Source organism: Dryobates pubescens, chromosome 30 (assembly GCF_014839835.1).
Source record: "Dryobates pubescens isolate bDryPub1 chromosome 30, bDryPub1.pri, whole genome shotgun sequence".
NCBI classification, from domain to species: Eukaryota; Metazoa; Chordata; class Aves; order Piciformes; family Picidae; genus Dryobates; species Dryobates pubescens.
In genome coordinates this window covers 13756318-13766061 of record NC_071641.1, presented here as the reverse complement: position 1 = coordinate 13766061, position 9744 = coordinate 13756318, and positions in this window count along the sequence as shown.

Below are 9744 nucleotides of genomic sequence, written 5' to 3'. Positions count from 1 at the left end.
TCTGCCACCACCCTGGAAGCTGCAGAATGCAGAACTGTCCTCTCCTTGTCCCTGGCTGTAAGCTGAGGGTAAGGGAGCTCTTAGAACTGCACCTTGGAATCTGCTCTGCAGTGACAGGAGAGGCCAAGGGAGGCCTGGAGACTGTGCCCTGGGGCCGCTGCCTCCTTTCTTCCTCCTTCTTCCTTCATTTTCCCTGGAATTCTTTTTCTTCAGCTCTGTCCTCGCAAAGTCTCTTCCCTGGCACGCTGGCAGCAGCTGGCAGGAAAGCAGGAAGATTCTTCTCCTTGCACCTCCTTCAGCAGCTTATTGTTACACAGGCTATTTTTCACACAAGCTGTTAGCTTCCCTAATTACACTAATATGTCACTCTACTCTTCAGGCTTCCACGTAAATAGAATCAAGCAAACCAAATAGAAACAATGATAGCAAAGGCAAAGAATAAGGAACATTTTATAGTAAAAGAAAACATTTTACTCCTATCTTACAATTTCCTGTGTCTGGTTCCCTCTCCCACTTTTTAGTTCCATACTTCTGCTTTAGAGTTCCTCTTAATCAAAATCACCTGATGGACAGGAATTAGCACTCCACTCATCACAACCCCTCCTCTTCTTTTGAACGCCATTAATTCGTGCCTTAGCTTCCGGTTTGGCCAAAACCAGCTGAATTTTGGTTGGTTCTGGCTTTGGTTGGTGTATCTTTACAACCAGGAGAGGTTGCTGATCTTCTCTACTGGTTCCTAGCCGAGTGGCAGTGAATTCCATGTCCCGAACTATAGTCCGAATAAGTCTCGTGAGACAAGGAATCCTACGAGGAATGATCAATAATCCCCCAAACAATTCCCCTACTACTGTTCCCAAGCGTCTCCACCATTCTCCTCCATCCCATATTTCCACAACTGGCATATGAATCATCCTCTATGGCATCACATGCATCCAACTTAACCCACTGTGGCTCACTGAGCTTTGTGAAAATCGCACTTTTCCCTACCAGCCTCCCTTGCTGGCTATTTGTTCTCACCTCTCTCCAATACTGAGAGGGCTTCTCCTTCGGATCATAAGAGGTTATCCTCCCATTTCCATTACCCCGGGCATACTCTCTCAGATTCATATCACAAGGGCTTCATTTGGCTCCCTTACACTCGTAGATGGGCTGATACACCAAGGTTTGGCTAACCACCTTCCCCTGTCGGGTGGCACTTATGCAATCACTGCAGTTTTGTGCTTGTCCCAGGACCAACAGGGCTCCATAGAGCATCAGAAGAGGTCCGCTCGGGTCCACGCTACCCGGCGGTCTCAGCCCTACGTGGTTGCAGCCCTCGGCATAGCTTCTTGAGCCGCGGTCCTGGTTCCTTCCTCGGCCTCGCCCTCTTCCGCTTTGCAGGAGCTGGTCCGAACTGACTCTCTTGGCCCAGTTCTCCTTACCTCTTTATCCTACAAATTACTGTATGCTAACTCCAATGCGACCTTTTTCTACACTACAGCAATAGCCCTGCAGTAAGGATATCTACACTTTACCCCTGCTAAATGATTTCTTGCACTGAAACCACTCGGCTATGAGATTCCACCCTGCTAAAGCCTGGATTCTTGTAACCACCGGTGTATTTCTTCTCTTGCAGTTTCTCAGCCTTAAACTAACTCCACATTCATTGCAGGGGCTTGCCAGATACGCTAAGCTGCATGACAATGTATTCATTCACGGGCACATAACAACATTTGCTCACCGATGCACAGCAATACTTGCAAGGTCAATCTCTTCTTGGCCCATCAAAGGCTCCACAAATTCACCACAGCTTCCCACAATTCCCCCCTTTTGGTTTTCTGCTGCAAATGTTGGTTTGATCATCTGCTGCAGGGCCCTTTGCAAGAGACTAATCAGGCAAGGCAACATCAGTAACATCACAATCACAATTAGCAATATTAAGGACCCAGCTCTAACAAGCGAAAGAAACCAAGCAGAGAAGGCCCATCCTTTACACAATGCTTCCAACCAGTCTTCATTATCAGTCTGCAAATGTGTTGCTCTCTATTCCAGTTCTTGAATGTGCTTATGTAGAGAGACCGAAGGCTCGAACCGATTCATGCCACACGAGCCTTCAAACTCTTGACAACTCTCACCTTGCCCTAACAACAAAATCTACAGCGGTTCTGTTTTGCAAGGCAGCTTACACCATGCCGTTGGCTCAGCACTGGTGGGGCTCACAGCAAAAGGGGAAACAATGAGAGAGTGTTTGGGATTGGTTTGAGCAAGAGGGGACATGGGTCCCAGGAACACCTGTGCAAGCCAGGCCTTGAAGGATTTTCTGTTATTAATATAGCAATGGAGTAGGAGTTGTGGAAAAGTTCTGATTGCTTGGTATGCTGAAGTCAAGCTGCCCCTGAGAATGGAGGCAAACAAGATAAGGAGCTGGCAAAGAGCTGGGAAAAAGAGCAATTAGACTGAGTAGAGAAATTCCACAGAATAGTGAAAAGAGTGATGTAACCTTTTAGAGAGAAACCTATAGTATGTGTTAGATTAGAATAGAATTATCTATGTATAAGACTATAAATAATGAAGTGTGGAACAATAAAGCTGGATGATTACTATCACTCATATTGAGTGCTGTCGTCCCTGCCTCCGTTCTCGTCAAGTGGCGCCTGAACCAGGGACCCGATTCTGCGGGTACTCTGAGCCATGTCGACCGGGACGACAGTGGAGACCGCTCCCAGGAATTACGGGCGAGCCGACTGTGGAGGAAGGCTCGGGTGGGCCAGTCTTGGCGGGCCGATATTAGCAGGCCTGCAGAAAGCGTCGGCGGGCCAGAATCGGCGGGCCGACGGCAGCTTGGGCGGGCCAGTATTGGCAGGCCCGAGGAAAGGAGCAGCGGACACCGGTGGGTAACGGATGGCGGCAGTGAATATGGAAGGAGAGGCAGCGCTCTCCTTATTTCAATGCTTTTTAGAAAAGCGTAAGGCGCAGATATCGCCCAAAGTAATTCCTGGGCTTGTGGCCCATGGATCCGCTTTAGGGGATTTCCCTAACTGAGATAGTTATTTTGATGAAACTTGTTGGAGAGAATATGGAAACAACCTGTAGGACTTAGTGATAGATGGTGATAAAACTGCTATAAAGTTACAAAAGCCGTGGAGAGAATGCATAAACTGTATTAAAAAATATAAGTTAGAACAGCGAATGGCTGCTGCAGTGACAGCGAATTTGTCAGAGCGAGATGCAGCGCCGGTTGTATCTGAATTGCAACCCAACGAGGTGTTTGAAAAGTATCGCCCGGGGCCACCTCCGGTACAGCGCACAATACCGCTGCCGTGCCCTGCAAGACCTGAGCTTCCACCTCCACCTCCACCCCCACCGACAGAATTCAGTGAGGCGCCTGATAACCTAGCTCCAGGCGCAGCCTGCCTGGCTAAGGGAGCGGGAGCTTCGGCTGAACTGAGCAGCAACGCAGCATTGCAAACTGAGACAGTGACTCAGAGGGAGGCACCATTATCTATTTCTCAGGATCAGCTAGAAAAGTTAGTGGAGCGTATGTGTCAAAAACTGATTTTGGAAAGTTCCCAGGGAAGAGAAATGCCATCAGGAAATAAAGGGGGTGAAACAGAGAAGAAACCGAGCTCGAAAGCAGCTGTGTGAATTAACTGGAAAGCGATTGCGCAGGAGGCTGTGAAAACTGGATGTTATGATGTGGCTGCTGAGTTGTCTGATGTACTGTGTTCTCCTGTAATGTATGATTATGCTAATAATCAAGGCCTCTATCAGGTTTTGGACTGGAAGATTTTGCAGCAATTGAGAGCAACGGTAGCTGAGAGTGGGCTACATAGCAAGCCTACCCGTCAAATGTTGCAGTGTATTTGGGGTAATGATTTGTTGATTCCAGAGGATATTAAGACACTGATGAGAATGATCTTGACTCCTTCTCAAATGATTATGTTTGATAAGTTTTGGGGTCAATTTTGTCAACTCTCAGAGAGTATACAACGGCAGCAGGGGGATCCTTTGGCTGGAGTCACGGCACAACAATTAATGGGAACAGGGGTGTTGAATGGCAAGGTCGAAGTGATCCTGCGGTCTTTCAGGAATCGATGGGAGTGTGCCCAAAAGGCATTAAAAAAGCTCGGGAAACGGCCGGAGCATCACGAAGAGCTGCCGCACTGGGACACAAGTGGCAGCTCCAGTGTATTACCAACAGGACGCAGGAACGATAACGACACCTCAGCCTTACAACCAGCAACCAGAGGGAGCATCGGCTTGGACGTGGCAACAGCAGTAGATGTTACCTTAATAGATAATCGGCCTATTAAAGTGGAAACAAATGTAAAGGGGCCTGTATACATCACTGGTCAGCCTGTAGGAGCATTGTTGATGGGTCGATCAACTATGGGTGTTAAAGGGGTAATGATATTGCCAGGGGTAATCGATGCGGATTACAGTGGCGTTATTTGTGTTGTGATGTAGACTATGTATCCTCCAATTTTTGTAGAGCAAGGCAGCCGTGTAGCTCAATTGGTACCCATTCCAAATTCAGTTGCAGACATGGCATACGATCGGCCTGTACAAGGTGACAAGGGCTTTGGATCCACAGGGGGACTTGCTCTCTTGACTATACCAAAGGGAAGACGACCAGTTGCTAGTGTAGAGTTTGGGTATGGGTCTCAGCATGTGAAATTAACCTGTCTGCTAGATACTGGTGCTGACATCACAATCATGAGTAATATACACTGGCTGGAAGACTGGTCTTTAACACCAGCAGTAGGAGAAGTAGAAGGTGTTGGAAGAACCCAAGCAATAATGCAAAGTAGTCACAAACTTGTAGTGAAAATTGAAGGAAAACAGGCTTTAATCACAGTTACCGCTATGCCGTTACCTAATGGAGTCGATGCTCTGGTGGGATGAGATGTGATGCAGCAATTGGGTGTGGTCTTAACTTCAGACAAACATTTGTAATTGTGGCCATTGGCGGTTACGGCATCCTTACGACCACACACCCCACCCCCAGCGGCTTCAGCTGCACTACACCCCCACCCCCCACCCCCTTTCCTTTTCTGGTGCGACTCTGCTCTGATTTAAAGCAAAAGTGCTAATTTTCTCATTTCTGGTTGTAATGTCTTTCAGAGATTTGCTATTTAGAGTTTTGCTAAGTTTTTCTAATAAGAATAACGAATAGTAAGCATTTGGTATTTACAGGTACTTAGTGCACAGTAATTGTGGCAAGGTAGACCTACTTAGTAATGAGTTCAAATTGTATGATTTTCTTTTGGTTCGAACCTTCTTAGTTGTGTGCCTCGGCATTTCAAAGGAGCTCCATGTAATATAGTTAAGATTTGTAGTAAATAGGTATTCATTTTTAAAAGTATTCCTTAGCTAATGTGCAGAAGAATCAAGGCTGTGAAGAAACAGCATTTCCTGTGAAGCCGAACATCGATCGCAATAACTGTTACGATAATCTAGGATCAAAAGCATCAATCAGAAGAATGTACTACAGCACTACGTGAATAAGGACTGAATATTAGGGTTGTTTGATTGTTGTATGATTAAAGAAAATGTTCCTATGGACTTATATGTTATCTCAAATTTTTTTTTTTTAAAAAAAAAGGGGGGGGTGGTAGGTTGAGAGAGGGCTTAGCTCTCCCTCCTCCACAGAGTAAGAAACCACAACTAGCCCAATCGAAGCGCAAGCTATATATTTACAAGCATATATGGAAAGCAGGTTATATATGACACAATACATACAGGTATTTACAATATATACACAGAAATACACAGCAGAGAGAAATAACACGACGAAAATCCCTCCCCGAGGGAGGGATCCCCTCCTTGCAACCCCCTCTCTCCCCCCCTACCTCCCTTTTTCCCCAAAAAGTGGTTAGAGAGAGAGAAAGGCAAGTTACTGAGGAGAAGAGTTGTTAGTAAGCTTCAAAAGCCCATGCAGGATTAGTGTTTGCTTATCTGAAGGCCAACTCCAGCAGTTCGCAGAGAAGCAGGCAGGGAGAACAGGCTGAAACTCCAACTCCCCCAACTCCCCAAACCAAACTGAACTGAGGAAAAAAAAATTCCAACTGCTTCACAATCTAAAGCTGCATTTTTGTTTATCAACCAATGAAAGTCGTTTAGAATATCAGAATGTTTTGGTTCTAGTACCGAAAACATTTAGCCAGTGTCTCAGCACTGCTTGTTCTTAAAGGCACAGCCTCAAATGACTGGGGGGGGGGGGGAAGGGAGAATACCCCTTAGCAAAAATAGCAAAAAGTTTTTTAATGGTACCAATAGGAGATCAGTATTACTAGGATGAGCAAAAAACACATTATTATGTGTAATTTTATATTGGGCAAAGCAATGAAGCTCTTTTTGCTCTTGCTGTTTGCCTGCAAGTTTTCTGTCTGTGAAGCTAGAGCCTGGCCAGATGTACTTTTACAGATTAAAGAAATCTTGCTGCCATTAAACAATTGATGCTTTTTGACCATCCTAGAGAACATAAAAATGCAACATACCCCTAAAGCAAATTGTAAAAGATAGTGCTAAGGATTGCATTTGTGTCTTAATCTCTGTGTGCAATGTGTTTAGGCATAATCAGGTCTTCTCTGTCAATAAGTGAAATGTAAAGATCAGAACTATTAAGATCCAAGTTCTTCTTTACAATGTCTGTTATCTTTGACCATGTATTATGCCAACGCTGTTAGAACATTCTAACTAGTTCAGCTTAAGCGCCGTGCCTTGTATGGGTAACATGGGCCAACATAACAGGCTATAATGAATTTTGTTTGAGCTTACAAACTGTGGGTGAACCTTTTCAGACGTGTCTAATAGGGATACCCAGATTTGATGTAAATATGCTTGTTAATTATAGTAGTAATAATTGTGGTAATAAGAGTGAGGTGGCAAATTGTAGCGCATTATTGATTCAGCGGTTACCGTATGATCCTGAAGAACTACGACTGCTGGGCTCACAACAAGTTGGCAATGCATCAGCTAACCTACTCACACATGTATGATATTCAGAGCAAAGTTTCGAGGACAGCAAGGCTTTGAGTGAAGTAGAAGGAGTAGCGTGTTGGTCAGTAAAAACACAAATGTTACCACTCAGGTGTTGTAAGAGCTATTGTTAGACCAAAAGTCATTGAAACACGCGTTACTGCAAAATCCTGCTGCAATTGATTTTTTGTTGTTGGCTCAAGGGCATGGATGCGAAGATTTTGAAGGAATGTGTTGTTTTAACTTGTCTGGTCATGGAGTGTTGATGCATGCTGAGATTAGGTGGCTAAAGAATCATACACGTGCTGTTACAATGGTAAAAAGTCCCTTAGATGATTGGTTAAGATCAGTACTTGGGAATGTGTCACAGTGGGTTATACAATTGATAAAAGAAGTTTTAAGGTTTCTGGTATTATTGTACAAATTTTGATTATTGTTAAGCTTGTTTATAATTGTATTATGCAAAGTGTTCAAAGAATAACCTCCAAGGCCTTACTTGCACAAAAGAAAAACAGGGGAAATGTTGGGGATTGGTTTGAGCAAGAGGGGACATGGGTCCCAGGAACACCTGTGCAAGCCAGGCCTTGAAGGATTTTCTGTTATTAACATAGCAATGGAGTAGGAGTTGTGGAAAAGTTCTGATTGCTTGGTATGCTGAAGTCAAGCTGCCCCTGAGAATGGAGGCAAACAAGATAAGGAGCAGGCAAAGAGCTGGGAAAAAGAGCAATTAGACTGAGTAGAAAAATTCCATAGAGTAGTGAAAACAATGCTGTAACCTGTTAGAGAGAAACCAATAGTATGTGTTAAATTAGAAAAGAATTAACTGTGTATAAGACTATAAATAATGAAGTGTGGAACAATAAAGTGGATGATTACTATCACTCATATTGAGTGCTGTTGTCCCTGTCTCCATTCTCGTCAACTTTCCTCTCAGGTGTTTTAACAAGCTCACCAAAGCTAGCAAAACGAGAGCAGGCATTGCCGAAGGTCTGCCGACACGACACCTCTGTGCAGCCTTCTTGTGCTGTGATAGATGCCTGGAGCCCATTTGATGCAGATCACATCCTCTGGAAAGCAGCCTCTTGATTGATCACATTTGCAGTGTCAAGATGGCTGGTCCCTATCACAACTACTGCCTTCCAGACTATTTAGTTCTTCTGCCAGTCATCATCCTTAGTTAGGACACATGGCTGCGTGCTCCTCAGTATGCAGAGCTCCCTGGTGTACTGAGCACAGCCCACAAGAGACAATCACAGTGAGCCAGAGCTGCAACAACTTCTACACTTGACCCTGGGACAGTGAAATGAAAACATCACACAAGCATCATGGAACCATAGCATTGCTTTTGTTGGAAAATACCTTTAAGATCACGAATTCCAACCCTTCTCCAACTCTACCAAGTCTGGTGCTAAAACGTGGCCTTCAGTACCACTTCTCTGCCTCTTTTAAGGCACCTCCAGGGATGGGGATTCAACCACCTCCCTAGGGAGCCAATTCCAGTGTTTCAGAACCTTTTTGGTGAAGATGTTTCTTCTAATATCCAACCTAAACCTCCTCTGGTGCAACTCAAGGCCATTTCCTCTCATCCTGTCACTTGGGAGATAAGACTGGCCCCTGCCTTGTTCCAACCTCTCTTCAGGCAGTTGTAGAGAGTGAGGTCTCCCCTCAGCCTCCTGTTCTCTAGACTAAACAAGCTCAGCTCCCTCAGCTGCTCCTCATAAGACCTGTCCTTGAGTACTCTTGTCAGAGATTGAGTCCATGAGCATTTCTTGTTAAGCAGAGCCTTGCATGTATGCAGGAGCACGTGTGCACACATCCCCATGCAATGGAGCACATGCTCTACATGCAAAAGGAATCAGCTCAGAATGGACTTTTGGGACTTGTCCAGCAAAGAAAGGACTGACTGTCAGGGAGGTGAGAAGTCTGCAAATAAGGTTATTTACTAAGGCACAGAGAGGGCTTCAGCTGCTGTAACCAAGGAAACTTCACCCTATCACAACAGACATTTTCCACCCAAGACTGTTTGGTCAATTGAGCCACAATATGCAAATACAAGGGAAGCAACAGTGTGGATAGGAGCATTAAATAGCCCACAGGTATGAAGTGGCATTTTGGATTGCCTGCATTCCTGTGATAGGCTGTGCAAGTGGAAGCATGGGAACCATGGAAGAGAGACTGAGAATCCTCATGCACATACAGATGGAGCTGGGAAAGCCCAGATGGGGGGAAACCCAAAACACTTGGCATCCAAGACCCATTCTCCTACAGATACCACAGGAAGGAAGTTGGAGGGGGACTTCCTGATGCCCCCACCTGCAAAGCCACAATCACACAAATATCCCTTTTAATAACCTTCATGAAAACACAGCCACTGAAGATAAAAGCCCAGCAAGCTGTGGTGTGTAACAGTTCTCCAGCCTCAAACTGCCCCTTTTGGCACTCTCCAGCAACAGGAAGTTTCTAACACCAAGTCTGCACTGAGAGCAAAATCCCAAATTTATGAGATGGTCAGGTGACAGCAGGTCCTGCAAGGTGTTATCCTATAAATGAAAGCTCTCAGGCTTAATACTTAATATTTAGTTCTGGATGTTAGCTTACACTTCAACAAGTGAGAAACAATAGTCAATGATGCCTGTTTCAAGCTCCATAATACATCTGGCTCTTTGAATCCCTTTTCTGGTTTGGCTGGTTGGTGTGTGGGTTTGGTTTGGGGTTCCTGTTGTTGCTGTTTTGTGGGCTACTCTAAGCAAGAGCCAGTGATCAGTGAAATTGAGAGCAGATGTG